Raw genomic sequence first — 9,128 nt, forward strand, 5'->3', positions numbered from 1 at the left:
AGAATAAAGCTTAGGAATAATATATATATTTATATCTATTTTAAGCTCAAACTGGTATTGACAATTTATATTCTGCCATCAATTAAAAAACTCTTGAAATCTTGTTGAGATTCCGATATCCTATAAATGCTGTGTGCTAAGGTAATCAAATCGTGGTAATCAAATGCTTGAATCACCCAAATGACAATACTGCGGAATTTCAAAGAGAAAGTATTCGTTGGCCAGATGCTTCTAGTCTTACAGTTTAGCTTAGAGCAGGCGGGCAGTCAGCCAGACTTATTCAATCATCAAGCCTACGCCCTGAGCAGACAGTGCTGCAAATAAGTAACTGTTCATTTCATTTTTATTGCTTACCTTGCTGGCTTGTTTACTTAGGCATACAATAGAAATTAATTTCATTCAAGAAGCGTTAAAAGAAACATCTTCAAAAACAACAGCAGCTCATTGGCAATGCGATGGCCAGAAGCCCAATCAGCTAACAGCAAACAGCTAACAGCTAACAGCGAGCAGCAAGCAACAGGCACTGCGCGTCCCGTTCACAACTTGTTTTATTTCTATTTGTTTTTTTTTTTTTTTTTTTTTTTATTTCTATTTTTTATTCGGTACTACGACTGGCTGATTTCTTTTGCCTATTCAGCTCATGGAGTGGCCAGCGGCTTGGCGTTGGCTTTTGTCGACTTTTCGCATTTTTTCTCACAAAAGAATTTTTTCGATTTTTTCTGGGCATCTGCCGCGACGATCGAGCCGCAAATTTTTGAATTGGCCCAGGGGCAATTGCAGCTGCCGATTGAATTAATTTATGGGCTTTCTTTAACTTGGGCACTGGGATCTCTGAATTTGGGCTATATGTTTCACATATTCCATTTCTGCTTCTGAACTCTTTAGTTTTTGGGTTAATTATCGAGCTGATGCTGCTGTTGTTGCTGCTGCGGCTGCTGCTGGTATAACTGTTTGGCTTTTGGCCCGATTCGAGCACGCATTAGTTGTGACAGCTAATAAGCAGCAAATAATTGGCCAAAATCGGAAATTACACTAAATAAACACAAACAGCTAGAGCAGCAGCAGCAACAACAACAACAACAACAACAACAACTAACTCTCTGTGGATGTGGATGTAGATTTTGACACCTTGACCGCATTGGCGCATTGAATTACAACCAATTGGCTGTGACTCTGGCCTTATTGGCCATTATGTACGCGCGCTGGCTCTTAAATCGGCATTATATTTTCTAACATTTAAGTGGCATGCCGAATGCCAAAAGGGTTTCTTTTTACGAGCCAACCATTAAACGGATGGGGCGTCGTCCATAAAAAGTCTATAGAGGAAAAGCATAAAAGCTGTGAGCTGGATAGAATTCGCGATCCTCGCGGGTAATAAAATCTGCTTGAAGCTAATGGCCAGTGTATTAACACTTTCGGCTAAATGCAAATTGGCCATTAACGGGCAATTGCTAAACTGCATTGCCAATAACTGGCATTACGTATACGACAGGTCGACAGTGCGACAGTGCGACAGTGCGAGGGTAAGCATGGAATCTGTGCCGCTTCGCTTTTAGTCGCAGTCGTGGCCCATTAGCCAGCGGCCTGCACACTTTTTCTTTCTATCGCCAGCTACTTTCTTTGGCTATTGAACTTAAAAGCATCTGCAGCAGTCGCAGCCACAAACCAGATCGCCGCCCGAAACAGACAACAAGGCGGTCGCAGTAGCAGCAGCAGCAACAGCAGCAGCAGCAGCAGCAGCAGCGACAACAATTTGGGTTAGAGAAATTTGCGCCCCGCGACACACTTATAGCCACGAGAGTCAAGTTCTTGTGGCAGGTAAATACCAGTAAATAGCCGTGTGCATGGTTCTATGCCACGCTTTAACCTTGGCGTTTGGGCGTAATGCGCGGCAAGTGTCACTCCATGAATAACTTGTAATGTGCTTAGTTGCGCTTACTTTCTTTACACAGTAGCAACAACAGCAGCAGCAGCAACAGCAGCTGCTGCAAAAACAACAACTAGAATGGCCAACAACAATGCTAATGCTGCACATAAACCGATTTACTCAATTATAGTTAAAAATGGCAAGGGAAAAATATCACAAAAATAACGACTTTGGCTTTGTGCTCGCCTCAAGTGCTGCCCAGTTGTGGGTGCCATAAAGGCAAGAAAAACAAATAGATGTATGAAATTGATATAGTCGCAGCCAAGGTAATCAGTCTATTGCCAAATACATATATTCGTTCAATAGCCAGCCAGCGGCCGTCATCATTTAATTTGGCAACTGTTATCGCCAGAGACAATTGATTTGTGGGCCGAGCAGAGTCGAGCGCTCGAGCGTGCATTTGGCTAATTGGTGTGGCTGATGGATACGCATGGCATGTGACTTCAGATTGGGGCTGCAACTTTTCAGTCAATTAGCGCAGCATTTGATTTGCATATTTCGGCCTCTAATTTCATTCTGTACCGGTTAACGGCAAAAGACAATGCCCAACTCCAGAATGTTCAGAGGGGAGTCTATCATTATGTAATTTGTCAGATTCCCAGACTCCGAGCTCACCTCTGGCTCCTTTGGGTGCTGATGTCAGCTGCGATGCCCTCATCATAACTTAAAATAGTCGCTGAGCGACAGTTAATTATGAATTTTAAAGTATCTTCTTCATCTTTTTCAGTTCTTTTTTTTCTCTTTGTGGCTAGATAAACCACCAGAAGGGTTGGCTTCTTCGCAGTTGTCTTTTAATCTTTCTTTCTAGCAAAAATTAAAATAAAATTTACATAGAGTCAAAGAACCTAACGAAAAAAAAAAAAAAAAGCAGAGGAATGAAAGAAAGATGAAAAACCCCAACGAAATAAGTTTAATGTGTTGCGTTCTGGCGGCCTCGACTGCAATCACTTTTAATTGTTATGATAATTTTGCGAGGAAGCTTGGCCAACTCACAAAAGAAAGGCAGCGGCCCAGTGAATCAAGAAACTAACTCAACCTTGGCACGAAATCTGAAGAGAGACGACCACACAGCAACATTTATATCTAAGCGCTATTAAAAGTACTCCGAAGTGGTCATTGGCACTGGTAGCACCGCCAGCTGGTTCATCAAACTGTTGAGCGGCACGTGTGGCAGCAGATCAAGCATACGCAATGTGTGTCTCCATTTGACTATGAGCCGCAAAAGCCACAGGCAGCAATTCGTTTGCCAAAAATGATAAAATGAAGGAAAAAACTATCTAAGCCACATTACATGGCTTTTAATTAAAATGCTCCAGCAGCAGCTGCGATTGCTGCACTCTGTGGCTAGCCACAAGTTGTGGATGCTATGGCTTGTGGCTCTTGTTACAGAGTTCTGCTATTTGCCATGTTGCGATTCAATCATTTTATTTTTTTTTTTCCGTTTTGTTGGCTCATCAATAAATCTGCTGCTGCAGAGAAACTCCATTCGAGCCAAGCAAAATGTTGTCTATAAATCACATAGTTGCTGTGCGACATGGCCAAGGGACAGTTTTGGCTAAAGTGCAGCAACAGCAGCAACATGAGGCATCCCCTGAAAAAACAACCCCAAACACCTGCTGCTGGCCATGGCCCTAACCCTGACGCCTGTCCTTGCTGGCTGGCGAGCTGCCAGCTGCCAATGAAATATCTGGCCAAAAGCAAATAATGCTTAAAATCATTTCGATTTCCGGACAGGCTGTTAGTCATATTAAAGGGGCGGAGTGGGAGTGGGGGGCCAGTGGATGCCAGTTACTATGCACACATATTGCGGCATTTTATTTGCATTTTTTGCTTCTTTTTCTTTTTTATTGCTGAAGCAACGAAAGCCTTTTTCCCAACTATAAATAAACCATATTTGGCTTTTATTTCAGTTGGCACTCTTCTAATATTTTCTTCTTTTTTTCGGTTCGGCTTCGGCTTTGCCATAGTTTTTGTATTATTTATGGGCAACTAAAAGCTTTTACAAGCGCACAATTTTAGTTTTTACGTGCCTGACAGAAGTTGCTGCAGCACAGTGTGGCCCGTACAGGACGAACTTGTGGCATGGGCATAAATTCTAATTAGAAGTTGCACTACAACTTCCAGACCAGGACACACGGGGCTGCCGCTGCCATAGCCTGGGGCAAGTGGCCAGTAAATGGCCTTTCCACATAAATTAAATAGCCAGGAAAAACTATTTCACACAAAGGGCCCGAGGCGGGGCGTCAAAAGGGGCGGCCCGTAATGAGGGGGAGCCAATGCTTGGCGCTGTGCAACGGCTCGCGGCGCCTCGCCAATTGTGAATGAATGAATGAGCGAGTAACTGAATGAATGTTTGCAATTTGCGCCAACAGCTGCAGCCGCCGTCCCCGCCAACTTTTTGCCATTTTTTATGAATGAATAACTTTGAGCATTAACTGCCTGTAAACCCCGGCCGGGTCTGGCTAACTGGCTAACAGGCTGCTTGGCTGGTCGTTTAAACGCTTCGTTGGCTCTAGTTTAATTTTTGTAAAACAATAAATTTGTATTAATTGTTTGCCATAGAGTACGTAATTGAAATGCGCCGCAGGTTCTTGACGACTCTGCCGGGCTGCGCTTAAGTGAAACCCACCGAATCGTGGAACCTTAACGGGCTGTGCCCTACAGCGAATTACCCACAGCAGCCGAGGCATCTTGAGAAAACTAGTTAAGCTAATGAATAATTAGTGGAACTAGTTTTGAGAATTGTGCGACATTTGCACAAGTGCAAATCTAATTGCAGTAAATGGCAAAAAATAAATATATTTAAATATAAATATTTAATAATATTCTAAATGGGCATGATTGCTGTACTGAGGATCTGAGCATTAGTCATATCCATACAAAGCCGGAACAGACATTTCAATTAATGCAAATTGTTTGCTAAATCCAATGTTTAACAATTTAACTTCACATTCATTTTAGTATTTGAGTTACGCAATTTACAAAATGAGTTTGACTATTTTTCTTTTTTCTTTTTTTTTTTGTCAATACAAAATTAAAAAATTCCCCTTTCCTAAAAGCTACAAAACTTTATTTTAAATTATTATATTTTTGGAAACTTGAGAACAAAGAACTATAAAAAATAATTTGTATTTTATACAATTTAAATCAAATTAAAAACTTTCTCCAGAATATTCGCTGAAATTATTTATTCATAGACACATTAATAAAATTAAAAATTCAGAATTCTAGAATATATTTTGAAGTAAATTTGCAACTTGAGTTTTATTTTATAAAAAAAGGGAAATATGTTTCAGCAATCTTTGTTTCACACGCACATTTTAAACTTTATAAATTTAAGGGACTTTTTAGAAAATAATTTTTCCAACACGATTTTAGATTTTTTCACTGCGGACTCTTTTTTTTATAAAATATTACAGCCTTGATAAATATTTTTAGCTTTTGTGAAAAATGTAGGAAAAACCTATAACTTCCAAGAATATTTTAAAAATAATTTGCAAAACACAAAAGACTTTTTATAAGTATTCCAAATGCAGAATACCTTTTTGAAAATGTACTTAAGCTTTAAAATTCTCAGAAGGACACTTGAAACTCACCTTTTTCACTCAAGAAACTGAACGAATTAATTTTTGTAAAGAACTTTTGAAAATTCTTGTTCAACACTTTGCCACTTGTACTGCAGTTAATCTTTTTGATTTTGTTTGTTAATTGAGTTAAGATTCGTTTTTGCACTTTGTTGCACAGTTTTAGATCCTTTTATTCCTTTCGACTGATGATGCTTAACATTTCGCGCACTGATTCGACAGTCTTAGTTAGTTTATTTATTACACCTTTTATTTTAGTATTTAAAATCACCGATTGGTGTTTGCTTTTTTATTTCAGCAATTGCTGCGTACAAATAATCCACTGTGTCAATAGTTCGTTAGCTTCTGATAGAGCAAAACTGTCGAGAAATTTGACAATTTTGAATGAAGCTGCTGCAGACGAAAGCGAGACCAACTCGGGTTCTGGGTTGGTCGGTTCGCTGGTGGCTTGTTGCTGGGCTGATGTTGGCTTGCTCGCTGGCGGCTGGCTTGGTTGGCTGTTGGGGCACCACCAAGATACAACCGCTTCATAAAATTCAAAGAGACTCGGACCCAATAGCTTCTCAGCGCTTATTTATATAGCCTACGTCGAGCGGCTTTTGGTGAAAATCAAACGAAACGAACGAACCAACATCGCGACAGCGACAACCACAGCAGCGGCAGCGGCAGCAGCAGCAGCAGCAGCAACAGCAACGGCAACGGCAGCGACAGCGACGCCAGCAGAAGCAGCGCAGCAGCAGAGTCGAACGAACATGCCAAGTGAAGCCGGGCCGGGGCCAAACCAAACGCTGAGAGCGACACTCGCCAAGCGCTGAGAGCGCAAAAGAACTTCACACACATACACAGACAGCAGCAGCGACGCCGACAGCGGCAGCGACACGTGAACGCAAACACGCCAGCACACACACACGAACGCACGCACACATAGCCATACCCAGAGACGTCGACACCAGCAAACACACTCAAATGCCCAGTGACGGCAACAAAGTTGCTCATCATTTGGATCTCGCACGCTGACGCCGACGCGACGGCAGCGAACAGCGAACAGTGGCGAAAATAAAGTTGATTGAAATATTAAATCAACATGAAATTATTAAATGTGAGCATGTTGTAAATAACAAACGGAAATGAATAACCTTTAGTTATAAAATGTAATTAAATAAAGCAAAATATTGAAAAGGAATATTGAGAGTATTAAGAATACACATAGATAAACGAAAAACTTGGGTTGATTATGTAGTAAGCAAAGTAAATTTATATATTCGAAAAATCGAATTTATTTGAAACGATGCTCTAAGAACATTGAGCTGCAGTCACCGCATGGCCCACTGTGCGTTGGCGCTGTTAGCGCGCTGTGGTCAATGAATAAGTGCTGGTTGGCATTAATGCATTGCAAGAATTCCCCACGCTTAGGCACAGAAATTTCGCAGAAGCAGCGCCAGCAAGTTGGCAGCCCCGACACGACGCCAGCAGCGCTGCGGCAGCGATGTCGAGACTCAGAGAGCGCAAGCCGGCTTTGCGGGCAGAGACTGAGACGGAGACTGAGGCCGAGACTGAGACTGAGACTGAGACTGAGACTGAAACCGAAACGAGGACCGAGACTGAGATGGAGACTGAGACTGAGACTGAGACTGAGACTGAGACGCAACCATGTAACTTTGGCCAACAACTTGCGGCTCTCGCGATGCTCTTTGGCCAATGCTCGTTCGTGTTGGCGGCGGCGGCGGTGGCGGCGTCAAGTTCTTGGCCATGGCCAAGACGAAGAATTCGCACTGCTGCGGCTGCTGCTACTCATGATGATGTTGATTGATATGGAGATGATGATGATGGTATGCTGATGCTGATGCTGAGCTGATGCTGCGCTCGCACTGACTGCAGATTCTTAAGTCAGTCAGTCAGTTGGCCATCAAGCGGCGCTTTGCGGTTTTTGCTTCGACCTGCTGCAGACTACAAATGTATACATATGTATGCACATACATACATATATGAATATACGTATGGTACACATACATATATATGTATGCCTGCTTATATATATATATATAATTTGCTTCTTCTTGTACAGGTGTTGGCCAGCGCCGTTTCTAATTAAGCAGCACTCTTTGCTGGCTGATTTGGACACGGGCAGCGCACGCACTGGACGACAAATGTGGTTGGAGAAGAGCAACCGGTTCTAAAGCCCACGTCTTAGCCAGCACTTTTTGGGGTGTACTATTGTTTGCGGCCTGAGGCTGATTATTGACCTTTCTTATTGCTAGTAAACAGCCTAAACTGCCAGACGAGCGGACGGACAGACGGACAGAATACCAGGCAACTGCCAGGCAGCGAGGCGGTCCAGCTTTGTATTTTTTCATTATATTATTTATTTTATATTATTTTTTTTTATATACCACGCGGATTCTGCTTAATTGTTTGCGAAATTCTTTTAGCCGCCTTTTGTTTGATTTAATTAATTATTTAATTACGCTTGAAGTTGGCAATTTTGCCGGGTTTTTGCACTTGTCTAGTTGGCTTTGACTTTGTCCGACCACACACACACTCACACTCACACACACACACATGCATACACTCTCACACTCATACATGAAACGAAGAAGTCGCGCGCGCGCGCTCCACACCTCACACCGACAGCCCGTTAGCTTGGCGACGGCGTGGCAGGAACAAAGCAACTTGCCACAGAGTACGCGACTTACAACTACATAGAATTGAGCTCCGGCCACAAGAAAAGCACGTCCGTTGCACGACGCGCACGCTTCGCTAATGAACTGAACATTTCCGCTTTGCCGGCATCCTTTGGCCCGCTGCCCCGTTGGCCCGTTAGCTGGTCTGCTGCTCTTTGGTCCTTTCGCTCGTCCGTTCGGTGGAGGCTGCAGTCGCATTGCGCCGGCGCGCGTCAAACATTTGAGCGTGAAATTTGTCGCAGTCTAACATAAAGAAATTCAAATAAAATGAATTTAGCCACCCGCTCCCAGTCTTCCAGCCGACACACACACATACACACACACTCACACACCCACACAGAGTCCAGCATCTCAGTCCAATGCCAAAAGTCTAGTGATTGCCGGCTACGTGTTGCCGGCATTTGTCGCTTGTCGTTTTTGTATTGTGTGTTTGGTGTGTGTGTGTGTGTGTGTGTGTGTGTGTGTGTGTGTGTGTATGTGTGTGGCTGTGTGTCTGTTCTGTGTGTGTTCTTCTGGTCTCGTTGTCGCTGGCAATATTTTTTGGCATTTTCGCTTTATACGTGCAAATTTAATGGCAACAATTGGTGCGAAATGCCGGACATGCAAAGAGGGCACTGAATGAACGACATCAGCAACAGCTACAGCTACAGCAGCAACAGCAACAGCAACAACAGCAACAGCAGCAGCAGGACGCGGGTCAGCCGAGTAGTGGTTGGGTGGTTTATGCATTGTTGGCTGCTTGCCTTGTTGGTTAGTGCATTTGTCAAGTGTGCGTGTGTGTGTGTGTGTGTTACTTTTTTATCATTTCTGTTCTGCTCAATTCCTTTCTGTTGAATTGAGCTGCTGTGATTGCTGCCGCTGAAACAGGGTCCAATTGTTGAGTGCAATCCAAAGTAAGAAAAGCACTCAACAGCTGTGGAGAGCACTTCGAACTTG

The 9,128-nt window shown here is 43.0% G+C and overlaps 1 protein-coding gene across 2 annotated transcripts in view; it reads right to left on the minus strand.

The window, feature by feature from the left end:
• The window catches only part of LOC6574977 (mucin-2), a 41,568-nt gene extending 33,276 nt beyond the window's left edge, over positions 1-8,292 (minus strand). Inside the window, exons 1-2 of one of the 2 annotated variants that reach the window (XM_002000968.4) lie at positions 8,205-8,292; positions 5,524-5,870 (exon numbers count right to left, since the gene is read on the minus strand). The gene's annotated coding sequence lies outside the window, so the exon portion shown is untranslated. Of the gene's footprint in view, positions 1-5,523; positions 5,871-7,976 lie in introns of both variants that reach the window. The other variant, XM_044007914.1, reaches the window with a different exon arrangement.
• Positions 8,293-9,128: the final 836 nt, after the last annotated feature.

This window comes from Drosophila mojavensis, unplaced genomic scaffold (genome assembly GCF_018153725.1).
Source record: "Drosophila mojavensis isolate 15081-1352.22 unplaced genomic scaffold, ASM1815372v1 contig_231, whole genome shotgun sequence".
Lineage (NCBI taxonomy): Eukaryota > Metazoa > Arthropoda > Insecta > Diptera > Drosophilidae > Drosophila > Drosophila mojavensis.